The 22,202-nt window shown below is 41.3% G+C and overlaps 1 long non-coding RNA gene across 1 annotated transcript in view; it reads right to left on the reverse strand.

Moving 5' to 3' along the window:
• LOC126403242 (uncharacterized) overlaps positions 1-17,767 on the reverse strand; it is a 72,769-nt gene extending 55,002 nt beyond the window's left edge. The window contains exon 1 of the long non-coding RNA XR_007571301.1: positions 17,573-17,767. This is a non-coding gene — a long non-coding RNA (uncharacterized LOC126403242). The remainder of the gene's footprint in view (positions 1-17,572) is intronic.
• Positions 17,768-22,202: the final 4,435 nt, after the last annotated feature.

Consider the following 22,202-nt stretch of genomic DNA (forward strand, 5'->3'; position numbering starts at 1 on the left):
CTCTACGACATACGGGGCATGAGATATGCCCATTCAAAGTTTGCAATTTCAATCGGTTGCTATAACGCCCCCCTTTGGCCAATTGATGTAATATTGCTTCATTTGCATCCTCCCATGACCCTCTACCACTGTGCCAGATTTCACATGGATTGACCAAGTCAGTGAGGAGAAAAACGTGGAACAGACACACACACCCACAGACAGAGTTTTTGTCATTTAAGCTATAGAGACAGTAAACATACCATAATAATGTGTAATTATTACAATTATTGAACCTCCACCCCCACCTCCCCATTTACTTCTGTCTGACCTAGCTTTCATTACAAACACTCCTCACAGCTAAGGTCATCATCTGCTTACTTAATGTGTCACTCCCAAGCTTACTTGCATGCTGCACAACACGTGTGTGCTTGAAATACGTGCATCAAAGCAGTTGGTGATAGGGCTGCAACTAATGATTATTTTCATTGACGACTAATCTGTCGATTATTTCTCCGATTAGTCGACTAATCATTTTATCGAAAAATGTTATAAAATGTTGAAAAATGTCGGTCTGTCTCTCCCAGACCCCTACATTATGTCATCTAATGTCTTGTTTCGTACTCACACCAAAGGGTGAGAAGCTGCCAATATTTGAACGTAAGAAGCTGCAGTAAGAGTATTTTGGGGTACTTTTATAGTACTTTCCTATGAAAAATGACTCCAACCGATTAGTCGACCACTAAAATAGTCACCGATTATTTTAGTAGTCGGTTAGTCATTGATTAGTCGACTAATCGTTGCAGCCCTAGTTGGTGATGACAGGCACAATAATTTTCGCGCCAAAACAAACAAAAACATGTGTATTATATATATTTTTGATGAAATTATTGACGAAAACAGCGGACAATAATACAAAGGTCACCTGCTTTTGAGTCAGATAGGAAACTGAATATCTTTGTGTCTTGGACTGCTGTTGGGATTAAAAACAAGACATTTAAAGACATCACCTTGAACTGCGAGAAATTTTGTTAGGCATTCTTCACTTTCTTCTGACGTCATATCGACGAGATAATTAATCAAACAATAATTGGAAAGTTTATTGATGAAAAAATAACTTTTAGCTGGAGCTGTAGTCTAGTCCAGTGGTTCCCAGCTGTCACATGTCCATTCTGAATGGTCCACAAGTGACTTGCGAATGTGTCAAGTTCGTCAAAAACACACTTTATTTTGAAGTACAGTGAATATCTGGCACATTTTAAAGTGCTGTTTCCTGCTGTAGAGTGAGTAACAGACAGCTACTTGACAGAGACAACAAACCAGCTCGACGACGTGGCCAAACACAAGTATGACGCAGAATATTTTCCACTATGTGGACCTTGAACTAATGACTGAGGACGAATCTGGACCCCATGGCTGGATCAGTGGTCCACTGGTCTAGTTTATTCTTTTTATTTAACTCATGAATTAATCATTCAGTCTGAAAACAGCCCGTCAACATCTCCCAAGGCCCCCGATGCTGTCTTCAAAAGTTTTTTTTGTTCAAATAACAGTCCAAAGAGCTAAAATATTCTTTTTGCTACAACATGCAAGCAAAGAAAATAAGCAAATCCTCACATTTCATGAGGCACAGCTAGCAACTCTGGTATTTTCTGCTTGATAAATTACTTTTTTTCACATTTTCCATGGTTTGCAAGAGGCAACACAAAAAATACAAAATAATGACGTGAACCTAAAGATGGAGTAGCTCACAGTTCTGTTAATAATGTTGCTTTCGGCAATTTGGTTACAAGATGGTTTGTAAAAAATTGCAGCAAATGATGTACTAAAGTACTAAATAATGTGATTTATCTCAGGCAGGTGTATTAGGTGTTTTCTGTGTAAGTGTGTGTGTGGGGTAGTCTCACTTGTGTTTTTATGTCTGGGTATGTGTGAGGAGATGAGTGAAAGGCCAAGAGTAGAGCTTCTGAAATTCTTATGGTTAATAATCACGTAATCGGTCATAGCTGACAAATAGTTTTTTTGATTTCAGTAATTATCTGGTGCTCTGCTGATGATAATGGTCTGGGTTAGAAACAAACACTCCACTAAAAATCAACAGGCCAGTGGCTATAGTAGATAATTAATTCTGTTTTATATCTTGCTAACCCCAGTAGAAAAACCTTTTCCTGCACTTTAAATCTTAAAACAGGACTGTAAATCGATCAAAGCTGCATATAAAAAGGCAGTGGACTGCTGCACAGCCTTTCAGGATGTCCGCCAGCAGTGGGAGCTGTTAACCTTCGCTGTACTGCTTGACATCAAATCGTTCCTATTCAGCATTATTGTACAGCTGAAGCAATATTTGCATCTTGTTGCTGAATTAGTAGCACCATTTCAGGCCAGCGGTATTTGCAGCTGCCAAGCTGCCTCTTTTTAAATGCATTATTCACATTGTTTGTGACAGCAGTGCCTCTCTCTAATCCGGGCACATCACAGCTGATGCATGTCCATGTTTCTTTAACTAAATCGATGTCTTTTAGACCATCACTGCTATTATTGTGTGGAGGGGGATGTGTCAGCACTCTCAGCAGGCAGTAATGTACGCACACGGAGACCCTGGGACCCTTCCCTCTTATCAAAGACTGCTATTTGTCAGGAATAGCACCCAGGCCCATTCAGTCACCTTAAAGTGCACGGAGGATGAGGTCAGATGTGTTGCTTGGCTTAATTCAATGGAGACCTGCAGGAAATAATATTATCCTGCATTAACCCCATCCTCTCTCACCTGAAATTATGAGGGGGTGGAGTACTCGTCAGGCTGATTTGTTAGGCGTCTGAAACAGATTTCTGCATTTGTGCATAGCTATTAATCCCTGGTGTGCAATCAAATGTGCAGCAGTTGAAATCTGCATGTAATAGACCTCTTCAAAGAGAGAACGAGTACATAACTACCTCATGTTGCTTTTAAAAATACCTTTTTGTGTTGGGAGAAATAAAAAGAAAGCCTCTGCGGCAAGCTGATGAGGAGCTTACAGTGTTTGCCTCTGGTCAGTCAGAAGTAAAAACGACAAACAGTAAGTCCCTCTCTCTCTTGTATCTCTCCATCACTACCCTCCGATTAGCCTTGATTTTGCCTCTCTTCCTTTCTGTCTCTTTATGGTAGTCTTTCAAGTTCATGCGCACACACACACACACACACACACAACATTCAGTCTGTGGTGACGTTTCCGTGACTCCTCTTTACCGCCCATTGTTCATGTTTGACAACTGCAAAGAAATTAGCAGTCTTTGGCATGATTCATCATCTTTCAATCGACTGGTTGCTAAGGTGATGAATCCACGGTGTATGTGCAGAGTGCTGAAATCCTGTGGAGTATGTGGAGAGCGATGTCCTCACTTTGACACACACACACACACAGACTGTGGCGGACTTAAACATCGGGCTGATCTGGGTTCTTACCTCTACTGGATTGATGTTTAGGGGTTTAGCGAAAGAAGCCCCAGATGCTAGCGGTTAAACCTCTCACTGTGCGCACAAATGTCACCCTCATCAGCAAACACTTCCAGACACACACACATCCACACACACAACACCTCCCACGCTCTCATCTGCACACGATCACACAACAACCGCTTCAAAGCCGCACATATTCATCAGCACTCTCTAAACTCCTTTTATCATATCTCATTATTCATATGCTAAACAGCCACACAGATTTTGGGGTTGTAAACTAGAGCATGGCAGATAGTAAGGTAAACACCCGGGTCAGGCTTGATCCCAGCATGTTGGCCTGTGTCGCACTGTGAGGCTTTTATGGACAAGTGCTTTTCTGCTTTGATTTCAACGCTCTGTTAAAAAGCCAGTGTCGACTTTCAACAACAATCTCTCTAACATGGTGCGCACACGTAGCCAGGTAGCCATAACTGACTTTGAGCGAGTATCCCCGCTTGCCAAATTCATAATCATGACTGATGTGTCAGTATCAGCCAAGCTGGGTTAAAACCAGTCCAGAGCTACCAACTGGAACTGATTCTCAGCACAAACTATCCCAAATCCACATCCCCAAAACCTGAGCCAAACCTGGCATCCAAATACGAATATCCAAATATATATCCAAATATTTCGTGGATCCAACTCGCATTTGGTCTTAAACTGCCGAACACAGCCAAACGCATCAACGCTCAGACAATTTGTTCCACCTTTGAGGCCGACACAAATATAGATATTTCACAGATTTCAAAATCGGATGAGGAAAAATCAGCTCTTTGTCATTTTTTTTAACAAATAAATGAGATAAACATTTTTACCAAGGGTCCCTCTAGAGCCGGATTAATTAGTGTAGTAGATCTTTTAACTGTTTCAGTAATTTTCCAAGCCAAAATATCAACCATTCTGTGGTTTCAGGTGCTTTAATGTGAGGATTTGTTGCCTGCTTTAAATCACAGTAAACGCAATATCTTCCAACTGGTGGTAAGAAGATATGAAGATGTCATGATGGGCTCTCAGAGATTATGGTGGCTGTATTTCACATTATTTTTCATTTTATTTAATAGAGAGAATAACTGGCAGATTAATTAAGGATGAAAATAATGGTTAAATCACACCCCATATTCCTTAAATTACTTTTTAAATATACACTGAGCGTAACATCAACTGATAACTCTTCAGGCAACCTTGGTAAATACCTGAAAATGAACTTTGGTCCTCTCTGTTTTCCACTGCATGATAAAAACACTGCACAAAACACACTCAGCAGTGATCTGGCAGAAACTATTCTGTATCTCAAGGCAATTGAATCGAACGCAACTGGACTTAGTTTTGTCTTAGAAGACGTTTCACCTCTTATCCAAGAGGCTTCATCAGTTCATGCTTGTCTGACTAGGCTGAAACTAGTCTGACAAACTGGTGTGGAAAAACCCAGGTATTTAACCTCTGAGGAGGTCTTCACAAGGCCAATGATGTCACTGGTTCATTAGTGCTCCAATGGGGGTCCATGTCATTGGTCCGACAGCCCATTGGTCCGACATCCCATTAGTCCGATGTCCCGTTGTTCCGATGTGTGATTATACTAGGCTATACTGTATTTGTGTACCACAGAGGATCAGCAAACGCAACAAAAGTAGGCTACTGGTCGAGATACAAGTGTCACAGAGAGGAGAGAGTGAAACACCATAACCTCCTGTTATTAACACTGGGGTCCGGTTTGTGTGGGGAGCTCTCTGCGGTACTGAACGGCTCCCGGTGGGCGTATTTGATGCGCCTTGATGGTGCGCACGACCGGCTCTGGGTCAGCTGGGAAAGGCTTGAGGCGAAGCAGGCTCACGGCTTATGTGTTTGCCACTTTCTTTTTCATTTTAACCCACACCATGATCTTTTCCTGACCCTAACCAAGTGGTTTTTGTGCCTAAACCTAACCAGACCTTAACCACAGGGCATCATGATGATTTCGGAACAACGGGACTTCGGAACAATAGATTTAATATGGTCGGAACAATGGGATGTTGGACCAATGGGCAGACCCCCTCCAATGGTGTGTCAACGACGGACGTTGAAACTCCTGCTGCAACGGTGGTCGTTGGAGTCGTTAGAGTCACTTGAGGCCATTTGTGAACGACCATTGTTTTTTGAGGTTAAGCTGTTAAATCTCCTGGGCAAGGATGAAAGGACAGCATTATAGGTGGAGGATAGGTGGTGTCGCAGACCTCCTCCTCTACTGAGAGATGGTTTTTCCAATTTCACATAGATGGCTTCTTTTACACCTCTTTCAAACCATCTGTCTTCCCTGTCCAAAATGTGCACATTGCTGTCCTCAAAGGAGTGTACTTTCTCCTTGAGGTGTAAATAGACAGCTGAGTCTTACCCTGACGAGTTAGCCCTCGAACACCAGGTTGCAACCTGGTGTACGCTTTCCAGTGCAGCGAGGAATGCCCAGACTTGTACATTGGTGAAACAAAACAATCACTAAACAAACGCATGGCCAAACACAGAAGGGCTAACTTGTCAGGGCAAGACACAGCTGTTAAATACCTGGGTGTTTCCACACCAGTTTGTCAGACTAGTTCCAGCCTAGTCAGACAAGCATGAACTGATGAAGCCTCTTGGATAAGAGGTGAAACATCTTCTAAGACAAAACTAAGTCCAGCTGCGTTCACTTCAATTGCCTTGAGATAACTATGACCCGGACAAATGAGAATATCCACAGGCAAACTGTCTGTAGGTTCACCTGTCAATTAAATATATATATATTGCTTCTGAGACTGACACAAAATCCCAAATCCTGACAGCAGTACTGCTCTTTAACGAAGCCTCTTCCAACCCTTTTAATCATCTTCTTACTATAATTAGAGCCTAATATTACAACAGATGCATCTACCCCTGCCATCAGCCACTGGTATCTCTGCTTCCAAATGCAAGATGCATAAAAATAGTTGGACGTGTGTTATCATTTAACTCCTTGTATATATGCATAAATGCTTCTCCCTGACAGAGCGTTTAGACGGGATCAGAGTTGAGTTCTGCTATAAAATGTGTTGTGTGCTGATTGTGAAAACCACATTAGTTTCTCATGCAGCTTGACCCTGCAGATGCATTAAGCTACAGATAAGCTTATCGCATGTATTACTTAAGTGTATTGTAGCTTTTGGTACCTTCCTGGCAGCACAGGGATGGACCTCACGCATTTTTCTCATTACATTGTTTTCTTCATTCTGTAGCCGCGACAAGAGAAACGCATGATGATGTTTTGTGTTTCATTTCCAGAAATTACAGGTCAAAAGAAATGAGGGCTTTGTCAAGTGAGGGGCATGAATAATATTGAAACAGCGGGGAGTGTTTGAAGCTGGCACATGCTCATCTGTGTAAATGCATTAATATTAATCATATGTGTTTGTGTCGTACATGAATGGAGCACTAATCCATTATGCCACTGTACAAGTCATTTGCAAGATTATACAGTTCAAAATAAAATTCTTATTCATGCATGACTGTTTGAGCAACTTGCCACTACTCGCTCCAATTTACCACCACAGATTAGTTTTGGCGAACCAGCATGCTTGAAAGTTTTGAAGGTAATAATCAGTGGGCTTATAATGTGGTGTCAATAGTGGAAATTGGGCGAAGATGAAAACATTCAACCAGGATATGCATCAGTGGAACTGCCGCCCCAAATTTGTCAAGTGTGTCTCCAATTTAGAGGAAGTGAAGGGGTGATAGAGTTTCAAACATGTCAGAGAATTAACACAATTTCCAATTAAGGCTTTCATTTCCTTAATGAGAGGGAGGGACTAGTGCAGACTCGGAGACAGATCAGCAGATGATGGATTGGGCTCCTGAGGGGTGTGACTGGAAATAGGCTACAAAGGCTTTGCACCCCATCTGCTTGCCAACCTGATTTGAGTTCTCCAGAGAAGACGTGTCATTATATTAACTTGACTTATGAATAAAAAAAAGGATTTCCCTGTAGTTGTGTGTGGAAATTAAAAGTGTTTCACTATCCTGAATACCGCAGGTAACACTTGCAATGATCAAACCCTCTTTCCACGTCAAGAGGAATTTTGTTTTTTGCCGACTCACAGTTATGAAACACTTCAGTATATCTCTCAAGGCTGGAAAGTCTGACAGCTATATCTGAGGAGCTTCAGCAACAGCCTGAGAGTTGATTGAAGTCTGCTAGTTATCCATAGTTCCCTGTAGAAACAGAAAGACCACAAGGCCTCAGGTCTGTGTATTAAATTACATGGGGGGTCTGATAATTGGCATAACAACTAGTCTGCTGGGGAACTGACTAAGAGCAAGTGAGGATCATGTGACTATGGCTGCATGAAAAAAACAAGAAATAGAGTTTATTCTAGGTAATTTACTTTTCAGCAGCAAGATAAAATAATAACAAGCTAAGAGAACTCTCATAAATCTATTCACCTGTGGGATAACCAACCCAAGAGTCTGCAGCCATGCTCTGTGTGGTTGTGCTTAGTAGCAGTGCTTTGAGCCCTAGGCCATTTTTGGGGTATTTTTACTGCCTTTACTTTTAAGCTCATATCACAGTCATTATAAAGGCATTATCTTGTTGTTGTTTTTTCAGGACAATCTGGGCTATCCAAAATCTGTGTTACTAAATTCTTACATTTTTACATGTATCTCACCATAGCAGGTTGGAAGTTGACATATTCTGCCATATATGAAGAGGGGGGACTCTCTGGAATCTGGCAATATAAGAACCATGATGGTGGGACATTCTGTCACTTCACAGCTGTCCAAAACATGTGGTTTGTGCCAGGCGGACATGATTGCCAGTATTTTTTCATTATTGCAAGAAATTCCATTGACTCATTCACAAGTCAAAAATGTGTTTTATCTGAAAGAAACATGCAATATTTACATCTAAGGTAAAATAGTAATAATATTATTCCTCACTATATGAAGTGACTGATAACAAGATCAGTATCATGGATTGTAAATAAATTTGTCAGGTTTTTATTTTGTAGACAATTAATCTGGATTTATAGCATGATGGGATGACAGCACAATGATGTGTGTGGTATCATTGGAAAGCTCTGGTCCTGCGCTTTCATGTGATATGCGTGGCATTTCTGTGCGAGCCTGCATTCGCGAGTAATCCATCCAAGAGTAATGCGTGTGCAAAGCTGTATGAAAGCTTTGTTATACATAATTTTAGTGTAACTTTATCATTGTTTTTCCTTGTGAAAACATTGGACTACTGACAAGTGCTTGGTCTTGTCGTGCTTGACGCACGGTTGCAGAGAAAATCCACAAAGAAGAACGTGTGTGAATTTGGATGCACTTTGCGTCGTTAGGGCCCATAGGGTTAAGTCATTTTCCAAACGGGTATGATAGTAGGTGGGAATCGCCGGAGGACACACAATATGATATTATCACAATACCTAGGTCCTGATACAATATTACTGAGTATTGTGATACAATATATTGCAATTTATTGCAAATTATTTCCCCAAAGGAAGATTTGTCAACATCAATATGTCATATCTATGTCCTTACATCCTGACGTGTTAAACATCCAAGACAAGTCCAGATGTTTGATTAAACGTAGACTCACAAGTCAGTCTTTAGACGCTTTGCTTAACTAAAGACTGATGTCTTTCTCCCTGATTTTGTGTTTAGATGGGCGGATACAATTTCAGAGTTTAAAAAAACTCCCTACATTGCAGAACCAATAGTAAATCCGCAGGGCGGTCCTTCGGTGGCTCACTGAACTCTTGTGCTCGTAAACACAGTCTGACTGCGTTACAAGTTCTAAACAAAGTCGCTGTAAGTCCTTCATTTCCACAATCCTGTGGGCTGAGCACACGTTTGATAAAACTGAGTTAAATCTCTCGGCATCCATTTTCAAGTTCTCTGTGTGTTTGTTTCCTTGCAGACGAGAAAAGGGGGAGCGCACATTTCCGGGAGGGCGTGTCCTTTTTAAAAAATGCAACAGGTGTTGCTTTGTTGCCGGCCGTTTTCTCCGGTGTGTTAATCACACTTTAGAAAGGAGTGTCCCCAGACTATCAGAAGGCGGAGATCTCTGATTGTCTGGTGGCGAGACTAGATTAAACGCTGACGTCATGTTTCTGATTACTTCACCAGTGCCTCCATCTTTGTTTTGATTAACTTCCTGCCAAATGCTGCTGACTGAGACCTCTACTGACCTCACCAGGGGAAAAAAAAACATCGGCACCATCTAGTGGACTGAAGAAGCAATTGATTTTATTATTCAAGTACCAAAAGTTGTATTAAAATACAAAAATTAATTATGTATATAATGAAAGATTGATATTTGCCGTCCGTATATCAATACTATATCGCCACGCAAAATATCGCGATACTAGGCTGTATTGATTTTTTTCCCCCACCCCTGTATGATAGACCACCAAATATCAATACTGGTAATAGTTTCAAAGGTTTGGTTGATTTTAAAGGTGTTATAAATCTTGTTATTGTTGGTTGGATTAAATAAGCAATTTAAGGAAGGCAACTTTATAAAATGTTGCAGTTGCAACAGATTAAAAGACCCTATCATTGTTTATAAACAACAATCTATTGAATAACTGAATTTAACTTACATTAAATTCCAATAGGGTCCAATAAGGCCTCTCCACGCTAAAACTCTAGCTTACTGCCACAACGACCAAGGTCACATGGTTCAGTGGGAAGCGTTCTGTGCCCCTTCAAGCCCGAAATATCACCACTCTTATTGGGGTGACCCTAGACCAGGTACAAATACAAGTACAAATACCTGGGTAAAGACAGCACAGCAGATTACAGTCTAAGGTCAAATCTAAAATTGGCTTCTTGTACAGAATGCACTCCAGCTTCAATATCCTCGTTGAACTAACTCTTGTTCAAATGACCATCATTCCCATGTTTGATTATGGTATAGGTCGGCACGCAAAGGTGGACACCAGAAGCTTGACTTTCTCTATCACTCTGATGGATTAATAAATGTTAAATAAATAAAACCTTAGATTCTTCCAGGTCTACATTTAAAGCTACAGGAACTTAAAAATATCTTTTTTATATTTGCTGAAAATGTCACTACATTCACACAGCGCTAAATGAGACAGATATTCTTTGAAAAGTCTCATACTCCCCTGCCTACTCTATTGCCTTGCAGCATTTCTAATGGTCATACTGCATGTGAATAAAAACAACCACAGCCGAGGACTCTTTAATGCAACTGTCAATCACAGCTCAAGATTCTGTTACTGCACTGCCTTTTTCTTGCCTCTAATGTTTTCAGAAACATATTTTAGTGTACTGTTTAGCTGTAAAATGAGAATGTTTGTGACCTGGCCAGCCTGTTTTTTACGCAGACTATCTGTCTCATTTACATCTGTGTGGTCAAAGTGACAGTTTCAGCGTATATGACAAAGTTATCTTCATAAAGGTTACCAACTAGTCAACCAAATGAATACTAAATAGACAGATTAATCAGTAATTAAATGTTAATAAATGTCCTACTACAATCGAGTAAATCTGGCAGGCTCATATGCTGCTGGTCATTGTTGTTGCTGTGGCTGCAGTTTGCTTCTACCTGCTACACACAGCTGCTGCTGGTTACACCTCCTCCACCCCAACCTTCTGCCCCTTGTTTTGGTTTCTTATTAATCATACATTCCCTGGCATCTCTTGCCTTGTGCATTATGTATATGCCATATCTCAGTGATACATATCTGCTGTTCTGTTACCCTCTGCATTTTCTGCTGCTTGAATGCTGAGAGGAGCATCCTTTTCTTACCCCCATCAAATACAAATCTAAATCCATTTGCAGCTATAAATGGTCCAGTCTCCTTTGACGCAAGGGTTTCTGAATTATTAATTCCTACTGCATGCTGACAGCTAGAGCTGGTCCCGAATATTTGACTACTCGGGTATTCATTCTTTGGGTATTCGGTTATCAGTTTTTGGATTTGGATATTCAGGAGATTTTCCATCCTTATCAGGCGTCGTCTCGGATTTGGAGCCTTTTGTTATGAGACTTTATGTAGGTCTATAATTTATCCATGATAGGAAGAATTGTCACAGTTGCTATTATGTCACAAAAGGGCATAGATGGGACCTCGGCCAACCAAACCCTTCAGAATTACAAACAATAGGGAATTTGTTAAATTTAGGCCAATCTTCCGACAGTCTTACCTGCATTATGATTCAGTGTTATTAAAAAAAAGATTCTGTGCCCTCAGTTCAGATTTGAGTGTGTTTGCTTCAGAGATGCTCTGTGCTTTGTCTCGTAGTTGTGCTTCACAATGCTGCTCTTAATGATCACCACAGTCTAAGAACATGTGAATGGTTTTGAACTGCCGGTGGGAAGAATGTGTAAGGGTCTCTCCATTCTTGATTAAAACCACTGTTTTCACACTCTGTTTTTCTCCTTAGAAAACACCATGTGAAATTGCTTTTCTCCAATTGTTGTGTCTAGTCTCATCTCAAGTGTGTGTATCTCACTCACTCGAGCTGCGATGCTTAACAGAATGCACAGATTTGATTGGCTGAGTTTTATCATGTGAGATGATTTGTTGCATGTTAAAACTGATCTGTAAGTTCCATTGTCGGCTAAACCAATGCTATAATGCTGTGCTGGTTAAAATAGAAATGCTTTGTCAAAATGTAACAATTCTCAATAATAATAGTGGGGTTGGTTGGGTACCATTCACATTTGAACTGATACCTGGAATTCAGCAGTTCGGTTCAATCGAATTCAAGTTTGTTTGCCGCCTTAGTGCAGTTTGTTTGGGCAGGTGTGAACACAGCAATCGCACTTGGGTGCACACCAAAACAACCAGACTGAGACCTTCTTGAAGAGGTGATTTCGGTGTGGATTCAAACTAACTCTGGTGCAGTTCGTTTGTGGTGAGAACGTGTTCTGACCTCGATCTGAGCCAACTGCAGTCACATGACACATTTGGGTTAAACATGAGCATGTTACAGTCCTGGAGGGTTATTAATGTGCACCTCCTCCTGTACTGCCTTAATATGCACATTCAGCACATCCAATGCATCAAAACATTGTTTTCTAGTTGGAGCCGCGCCTCGTTTTCAAACTGTATGGTTTGACTAAAATGAACAATGACAGCAATATAGTCCACGATGACCAGCGCTAAAATCAACCTGCATAGTTGTCCCTCCATTGTGACATTAGAAAGTGTCACATTTATCTTGCAAGTGTGCTCTTCTTCAACATTTGCTTTACTTCCTGGATTTTTCCCACATGGAAATTCTGACCAATCAAGAGCAGCTTTCTCACATAGGCTTTTAATCTGGTCCACTTGTAAATGCTGGCGTGAGAACATGAACCAACTCTAGGCAATTATGCAGCTTTGTCACAAAATTAGTCCCTGATTGGGACCAAAGCAAGACAACTCTAGACCTGGAAGTACCCTTAGCCTGCTGACCCCCCAATCTGGCCCTGGATAAGTGGGACATTACAGAGCTCAACAAAATGGTATTTGGAACAGCCATACCAACAGCATACAAATCTAAAAATCAAACATAATGACACAATAAGAATATAAAACTGATCTTAACATCTAGTTGTTCAGTATGTTGTGTGAAAGCAAATAGCTGTGCGCACAGATGCACACACGAACATGTGCTTGAATCTCTGTCTCTGCCTTTGGAGATGCTGATTTTTTCTAACAAGGATGGATGTAGTTTTCATTTATAACTTCTCTCTGCCTGCCTTCGAAAAGGCAAATGTGCTTTACAGAACGCCTCATGTGTTTATGTGTGGTCGCTGATCAAAGCAGGATCAGATGAATAGTTACTGTTAGTGTGTGCGTGCGTCTGTCTGCGTCTTTGTGTGTGCCTGTGCATGTGCGTGAACGGAAAGACGCCCTTGTCATAAATGAAAGCTGCACAGCATCTTGTGATGTTCCTCATGATTATGTACAACCACTGTTAAAAGATTTAAGCCGCCTATTTTAGACACAGCACATAAAATAATGCACTGTACACATGGACTCTCATCTTTCGCACTGCCTCACATAAACACACATCTGTGCTACTTCTGTCTCATCCTACTCACTTACTTAATGACACGGCCCATATTAGATAATTCCTCTTAAATGATGTTGCCAAAAATATGATAGCCCCGTCGGTAATCCCTGCAAGCCTCGGAATAGAACTGAATAACCCAAATGCTAACATGATCATCCAGTACTTCGTTGCATAAGTGTTGGTACTCGCATACACGCAGTGCTTAGGTACTGGCGTCCTTCACCCTTGCTCTTTGTTCTCGTGATTCTGCTGCTGCACTGTTAAATCTCTGTATTTGGAGATCTGTGTGTTGCTTGTCTAGGAAGCTGCTGGCACAACACCTCCCCAAAGCTCTGCGCTCATCCAGGAGACAGAGCCCCTCACTGTCTGGTAAAATGACAGTGTCTCACAGTTCATGGCCAAACCGTGTGCTCATGTCTGCTGAGCACAGGGTCTTACCGAGTACCAGTCTGCCCAGCTTAATAGTCCAGACACCCACCATATGAGCTCTGGCCAGTAACAAACACAGCCTTGATTCATGCCTTGCTCTGGCCGTATCCTGGCTTTAAGGAGGCCATGCAACAACCAACGGCGGGCCTATACACCATGCAAAATGAGTAAAAGTCTTACTGTTTGTTTTGTTCCACTAAATATGAAAAGACTGAGCAGACATGTTTGGCAGGGGAACACAGCACGCACTGTGATAAATCATGAGACATAAGAACATCAAACACAGCACAGCAATCAATGTGTTCCTTCATCTATTCTTTCATACCAGTACCAGCACAGTGCCTATCAACATCCATCTGATATAGTTAATTTAAGTCTGTGTACATTTCAAAGACTGCAAGAAACGAGGTCCAGGAGCTGCTGGTAGGTCTTGATAGCACTCTTCAATGTCTATTTTAACACAAATGCTCCTCAACGGCAATACAGGCGACTGTACAAGTAATGTAACCTCAAATGAAAATTTCTCCTGTGCTAAATATTTATGCTTCTTTCTGACTGTACGGTTGGAGAAGTCTCTGGAGCAGGCATGTGTTAGAAATTTATCTGAAAGGATTTATCTCCACTTAAGCCATTCCCCGTGGTGGCAGCCGCCTGGGCGTCAGTGGTAGTACAGTCCTTTGATGTCAGCTAGGACAAAATAAAACATTTACTCAGCTACACTGAAATTTGTTTTTCAAGTCATCTAAACTGATTCTAAGATATACTGACGTGCACGGTCTGAATGAAAAAGGTTTTTTTGTCTGCTCTTTTTGTCACTCTTTTGAAACCAATGCACTCAATGACGGAATAACACTTCAGCACCATTTAAAATAAAGACTGATGTCATACTATGCTCGGCTAGGCTACATGCTGGGCAAATTCAGTGTTCAAAATGCCCCATGGCTTTTTAGCATGCCATATTTCCAGGGCTGGGAGGGTACCGTACACTTGCATGTATATATGTGAAGAAAAAAAAAAGATATACCTTATTCTTTTAATGCCAAAATCCTCAAATTCAATAAAGCCACGAATCAGCACTGTTTGCAACTTTGGTGAAAATGGCCCAATACAAGCACATTTAGTTTAGTTTAGAGAACTTACCTGGACTCAAAGAGGCAGTTTGTTTTACAGGATAAGGGTTGGAAATGACCTTTTTTGTAACCTGCCACTGTGGCTGATGGATACCAAAATCTAGCAGCCACTTAATGCACTTTACCAGCATTTGGCTGTAGTGGCTGGTGTTAATTCACAACCCAGTACAGCACATAGTACAGGAAGGTATAGCTACACAGTGATCCATTGCAAAACCACATAAAGCAAGCATAAAACCACAACAACAACAGCAATAACAACAATAGAACAATGCATAAGCCACCCCAGCATCCCTCATCCAGGCAATTCAAATGATAAGTACACACACTGCACCTCATCAATAAAGCTCCCACACCTTGGTATAAGCAGTACGGCAAAATATCTGATGGCTGTAACATTTTTTACAATCTCGTGATTCATATTGTCACGACACACAACCATACAGTATGTATTATGAATACAAGATAAACATCCTTGAAGAGCAGCCTTACAGCACAATGCCATCAAACACACAAGCTGTGACCAACACACAACTCACAGGCCATGGATGCCACAGCGGGCACCACGTGCATACACACAGCAAATAGCACAGCAAATTCCTCAACAGTAACGCAGAGCATCACCCACGAAGACAGCACATAAACAACATAAACTCAAGTGTAATCTAAGCGTGTGACTCTCATGAAAAAAAACCCACAGTTTTAACATCGATGAATTATCTGTTTCTCTCAAGGATTAAAGACAAACTTTCAAAAACGCCACAGGCTGTTTTGCAACACTTAGTGTTTTGAAGAAAGAAAGAAGAAGGTAGCACTTAGTGTGGAGAATAAGACTGATATAAATAAACTTTAAAAGGTCCAGTCTGTCAGATTTAGGGACATATTGGCAGAAATGGAATATAGTACAATAAGTGTATTTTCTTTAGTGTATTATCATCTGAAAATAAGAATCGTTGTGTTTTTGTCACCTTAGAATGAGCCGTTTATATCTACATAGGGAGCTCATCCTCGTTTACAGAGATTGCCTTGTTGCACCACCATGTTTATATAGTACCCAGAAACAGACAAAACCAAGCAGTGGCTTTGGATGGGACCTTTGCGTTTTGTGTCAACCACCATAATTAGCTGCCCCCCTACAACAGGAACACTGGAAAAAAAACTTTTTTTTTTTTTAACATTGAACTCCTTTATTCAGTGTTTTTACTAGTTTAAATAACCGCAAGAATATTGCTCTAACCTCTTTGTGTTTCCACCATTAAGCCTCTTCAAAGTCCTCCTCCCTGCTCCTAACGGTTTTTCACCTTCATCTTTTAAGGTGAGACAAAACCATTTTAGAACGTTGCAGAGAAAAGTTGCAGTGGTGTGAACTGGCTGTCTGTCAAGCCGGCTGATGGTGTCACCTGCACCTCAGCTGGTCAAATCGCCGACGGGTCACTATAGAACACAAGGCTGGTCACCTGTTTCTACAGCCAACTGGCTTGTCATGAAGTCCGCTGGTCAAGTCAAAATGGCCGCAGACGGTGTGTTTGCTTGCTGCGACAGGTGCTCCGTCCCCGCCGAACCCTCCGTTTCTGTCCTTAGGTGTGCCGATGTCAGACTTTGGGTTGCTGCTGCTGCTCCCTGTATGAACTAATGCCCCCCTCACACACACTAACTGACTGACTAATTAATTGGCGCCGCTTACTGATATTATTGGGGCATATTTATTATGATTACAGTCCATCTGAAGCGCCTTTTGTTTTGTTTTTTCCCCATTTCATCACTATTATACATGCAACTGTAGCCAGTATCTCACTATCCTAATTTATATCTTAAGAGACTACAAATTATATTCAGCCACAAAATAAGCCTGAAAGGCTGGAAAACAGAACGGAAGTAGAGAGTTGTTGCATATAGATGATACACCATCTCATCTAGTTGCATTGGTGTGAACCAGCAGCTTTTTAGAACGTTGCAGAACGTTTTGTAAGGTGCCTGCGTAAAGTCGACAAACTAAAGATAACACCATCGATATGACTTAAAGACAAGAGTATCTCCCAGTGTCTCAAACCCAAAACAAAGTAAAACTGGATTAAACTAAATAAGCGGGTCATGTTTGCTTCCATTATATCGAGCTCTCAAGAAAGGAATAAAAGCGTCTGTTGTTCTATTGCTCTCTTAACTCAGAAAAAAATACTCAGAAAAACAGAAAAAAATACACTGAAAAACAGAAAAATAAAAAAATTACACCGAAAAACAGAAAAATAAAAAAATTACTCTGAAAAACAGAAAAAATTAGTCAATAAAACAGTTTTTTTTTTTAATTTGTCAAGTGAATGCAATACGCTTCCTACAAACTGGACCTTTAATTTGTAGTAATTTGGAAACAGTTTTCATGTTTACTGTGTTGCCCACTATATAATTTTGTTCCGACTGAGTAAAAGATTCTTTAAGGAATCTGGAAATGTCTTCATAACAACAAACAATCTGTTGACAAACAATCTGTCACAGTGGATGCTCCCCACAGACACACACAGTGTAAAGTTAACGGTAAACTTACCGGTTGGGGGAGTCTACTTGCTCGTAGCTGGCCTCCTCCTCCTCCTCACCGTCCTCGTTAACGATGAACGGGGAAAAACAATCCTATTTCTTGAGTTTGGAAACTTCGTGCTCCATATTCATCCTCTTGCTTATGTTATTTACCGATGCTTTTACGCTTTGGCTGCGTCTGTTTCGAGAAAACACGCTCCCTCCTTTCCGAACAGTTTCACCTGCACACACCTGTGAGACACTCGGTTCCAATGTGGGAGCGTTCCATTTAGTCCACTTAACGTCCCCGCCGGGCGGTGCAACCGACATGCCCCAAGTAAAGTGTGCTCAATTTTAACCACCACATATAAACTCACAGGCCACTTTATTAGGTACACCTTGCTAGTAGCGGGTTGGACCTCTTTTGCCTTCAGAATTGCCTTAATTCTTGGTGTCATAGATTCAACAAGATGTTGGAAACATTCCTCAGAGATTTTGGTCCATATTGACATGATAGCATCACACAGTTGCTGCAGATTTGTCGGCTGCACATCTATGATGATGATCCACCACATCCCAAAGGTGCTCTGCTGGATTGAGATCTGCTGACTGTGGAGGCCACTGGAGTGCAGTGAACTCATTGTCATGTTCAAGAAACCACTTTGAGATGATTTGAGCTTTGTGACATGGTGTGTTATCCTGCTGGAAGTAGCCATCAGAAGATGGGTACACTGTGGTCATAAAGGGATGGACACGGTCAGCAACAATACTCAGGTAGGCTGTGGTGTTTAAACCATGCTCAGTTGGTACTAAGGGGCCCAAAGTGTGCCAAGAAAATATCCCCCACACCATTACACCACCACCAGCAGCCTGAACCGTTGATACAAGGCAGGATGGATCCATGCTTTCATGTTGTTTACACCAAATTCTGACCCTACCATCTGAATGTGGCAGCAGAAATCCAGACTCATCAGACCAGGCAACGTTTTTCCAATCTTCTATTGTCCAGTTTTGGTGAGCCTGTGTGAACTGTAGCCTCAGTTTCCTGTTGTTAGCTGACAGGAGTGGCACCTGGTGTGGTCTTCTGCTGCTGTAGCTCATCTGCTTCAAGGTTGGACGTGCTGTTGGTTCAGAGATTCTGAAATACTCAGACCAGCCCGTCTGGCACCAACAACCATGCCACATTCAAAGTCAATTAAATCACCTTTCTTCCTCATTCTGATGCTCAGTTTGAACTTCAGCAGGTCGTCTTGACCATGTCTACATGCCTTATTTTAGACATCTGTTATTCTGATGTTGTGCTGATGCAATTTGACCATAGTTTTTTATGTAATGAAATTGAGTGTAAGAGTCCTCAGCCCTGGGAACGGTAGTTGGAAAAAAATCTATTTCCCAGCTTTTCTGGGGCTTTGCAGTCTATTTCAGTGGATGAGGTTTGCTCAGTTTTAATAGAGATTGCCATACATGAGGGGAGATCGTAACCCCTGTCTCTGTTCAAGTCTTTAACATCAAATGTGGGTGGCCTCCTTGATCTTTCAGCCATCCATTTACTCCAGGGATATGACTTTGACCCCCTACCCAAGTGATGCTGTGAGTAACTATTTTTGTTCAGTTTAAAGCTCCATAAAGAAAGGAGGCTATGTGGATCTTTAAGGAATGTTTCACCCACAAAATAACCACTTGTAAATCAATTAGTCTGAGTTTGTTACTGAGTTTGTGAGGAAAACTTTGGACAGCATATTGACTTATTGATTGATTGGGGACCACATTTAACAACAGCAAAAAACTGTATCAAAACATCTGTTTACAACCTCTCACACGACAGTTTAATTATCCAGTCGTATGCACAGTAGCTCCCAAACACATGCCTTTTTTAGTTTTTAGTGAATATGCATGTGTTTCAGCAGCCTGGTCGCACTCCGAAGTCATCGAAGTCTGGCTCTGGGGCTGATTTGTGGTGTCAGACACTGACGAAAAAAGCCATCCTTTAACGTTGGCGTGATTTGCAGCTGGTTGCTATTGTAGTTTAGGGGCACTCTGCAGTGTCAGGGAAAACACGGCAGGACAAGAATGAAAGTTAAGGCTGATTAAAGTCCAAGTAGGGTGTGCAGGAGGGGTGGTGGATGGGTCCAACAAGCACCAACCTTCACTCGGGAGAATGGTGTTCACGTCCCGTAAGATTATACAGCCAAACATTTTTCTAAACCTAACCACATGTTTTTGTTGCCTAAACCAAAGACAGTGGATAAACCAAGACGGTCCACTAACCAAGACGGTCCACTGCGAGTCAGTTTCCTGTATCAGTGTCACGTGGGGTTCGTGACCACCACGCCCCTTTAGGAGACTAACAGCAGGTCCTGAGTCCATTGACTTCAGTGGAAGAAATTAACGTGATTACAGATTATGGCCGATTCTTTCGCCCCATATTCCCGAAAGCAGATATTGGACCCATTTATCACAAGCCACATATCTTCAGAACATTCCGACACCAAAATGGCAAATTTCAGACGGACAAATCAGGAGAAAATTTATTTTGTTCAAGACCTGTCTCTGTCTCAACAACACACTCTCGCGAGATCTGGCAACAGATATCTCCTCTCTGGTGCTGAAATCAGTGCAGTTTCACCAAAGATACTGGATTAAAAAAATATTTTTTTCCAGCGGATGTCTTAGTTACAACATGATTGAGCTAACTGAAGTAGTTTCATGTCGTATCCGACAACGGGAGGCTTTTAACAGATGATGTCCTGATGTTAGCTTTGCTGCTAGTGTTAGCTGTCCCTGTCAACTGCAGCCAGATGCTTTCTAGACATTGTGATTTCCCAAAACTGAATAAATACCATACATAGCAACACAAAACTGCTTTGCTAGCTCAATCACGTTGTAACTAAGATATCCGCTGGAAAAAAAAAAATTTTCACGGACCGTTTATTGAGTTACTGAGTTATTACAGACACCGCTAACGGTTAGCCCAGCTAATCTACAATAACCAAGCGAGGCTGGGGATACTCGTCTTTGATTGGCGGTTCTCCATCGTCTTTGATTGGGCTACGGGGGACAACGCCTACTTAGGAGACCGGAAATGTATACCATTTCATACAATGGGGGGTGGGCCATCTTGTACTAATACAGTATCTTTGCCTAAACCCAACCACAAGCACTTTTATTTTGAAAGAGACTGTCTGTAAACGGTATATTTCCTGTGAAAACAGAAGTGTATTTTGAAAGAAGACAATGCATGTAACGGGCAGAACTTGACATGGTGTCCCAGAACATCAACAACCAATGCACCCAGGGTACCTTTCACGTCGTATGTAGACGTGGAAAGCGCGTGACCAAACATTGATATGTGACATTGGAGTGAGAATGTGTTGGTTTGGGAAGTACTTGCTTACGACTGGAGAAATGAGACTTGCACTGCAGGAGTTGTGTGAGAGTTTGTCAGCAGATGTTTTTACAAGGTTTTGCTGTGGTTAAATGTGGTCTTCAGTCAATAACTAAATCAATATGTTGGCAGTTTTCTGTGGAGGCATGCGAGAAAAACAAACTTTACTTCACAAATTCAAGGTAACACAGCATGACTAATTGATTTTGTGGGTGAAGAATTCCTGTAATGTAAGAGTTTGTATTTTGTCAGTTAATGTAATCAGTATTTTGATAATTATATGCTCATTATTGGAGCCCTCTTGTAAAACCATACATTATTTTACAAGAGGTTGGGAGAGAATGTGGTTAATTCTGTATGTATGAATTGCAGCTCTCTATTTTTAACAAAAAAGAAAATCTCAAAGGGTTACGGCTGAGACAGCCTACCTGGCAGAGAATAGGACTGAGCTTCTCCCCATCAACAGTATTATATGACCCTTTCACTCTGGATCTAACAATGTTAGGGTGACCTGCCCCTCCTGCTCGATGAGGTAACATCTGAAGCTGTTAATCCATGACAGTCATGGAGACACGCCTGAGAGCAGACAGAAATAAATATGCAAAAGGCGAGAGTTTCATAACTCCTCATATAGAAATCATTATCTTGATCTGTTTACCTTTTATGTGCCACATCCTTTCATGCAGTGCTGTGCAGAAACATACACAAATAGGTTTTTATTGGTTTTATAAATCCAGCATGCTTCATTAATATCATATGTAGTAGATGAAAATTGATTGACTGAACATACAGGCAGGTTTCTTTTTTTTCTTTTTAACTCAATATCATGCCACCGTGGGGGTTTGGAGGGGTTAGAGTTGCAGTCTCGAAACACATGCTGCATATGAGATCCAATTAGAGGTGATTTACTGTCCTCACAGAACAGGCAAATGGCTGTATGATAAAATAAGCAATCTGATCCCCAGATGTGACTTTCTCTTTTATGGTATTTTGCAGCACAGATGATTTATTCAGCATCACTTAGAGGTTTATAGTTAGTGTAAGTGTGGTTTTTGCAGTTTGTTGGGCTAATTTCTGCATTTATAGTTTGAAGCCGGGGCTTTGTTGCTTTGCTTTTATTAGGTCTGCTACAGCACTTGTGGTCAGAGATGAGAGCAGAAGGCCGACAAACATTTAATAGCCCCTTGTGTGTTTCTTGTGATGTTGGCATCTTGTGAAAATGGTAACAGATAGGTGGGATTAGAGGGCAGACTGCACACTGTGCCCATGTGGTTCC

Source organism: Epinephelus moara, chromosome 16 (assembly GCF_006386435.1).
Source record: "Epinephelus moara isolate mb chromosome 16, YSFRI_EMoa_1.0, whole genome shotgun sequence".
In the NCBI taxonomy this organism is placed as follows: Eukaryota; Metazoa; Chordata; class Actinopteri; order Perciformes; family Serranidae; genus Epinephelus; species Epinephelus moara.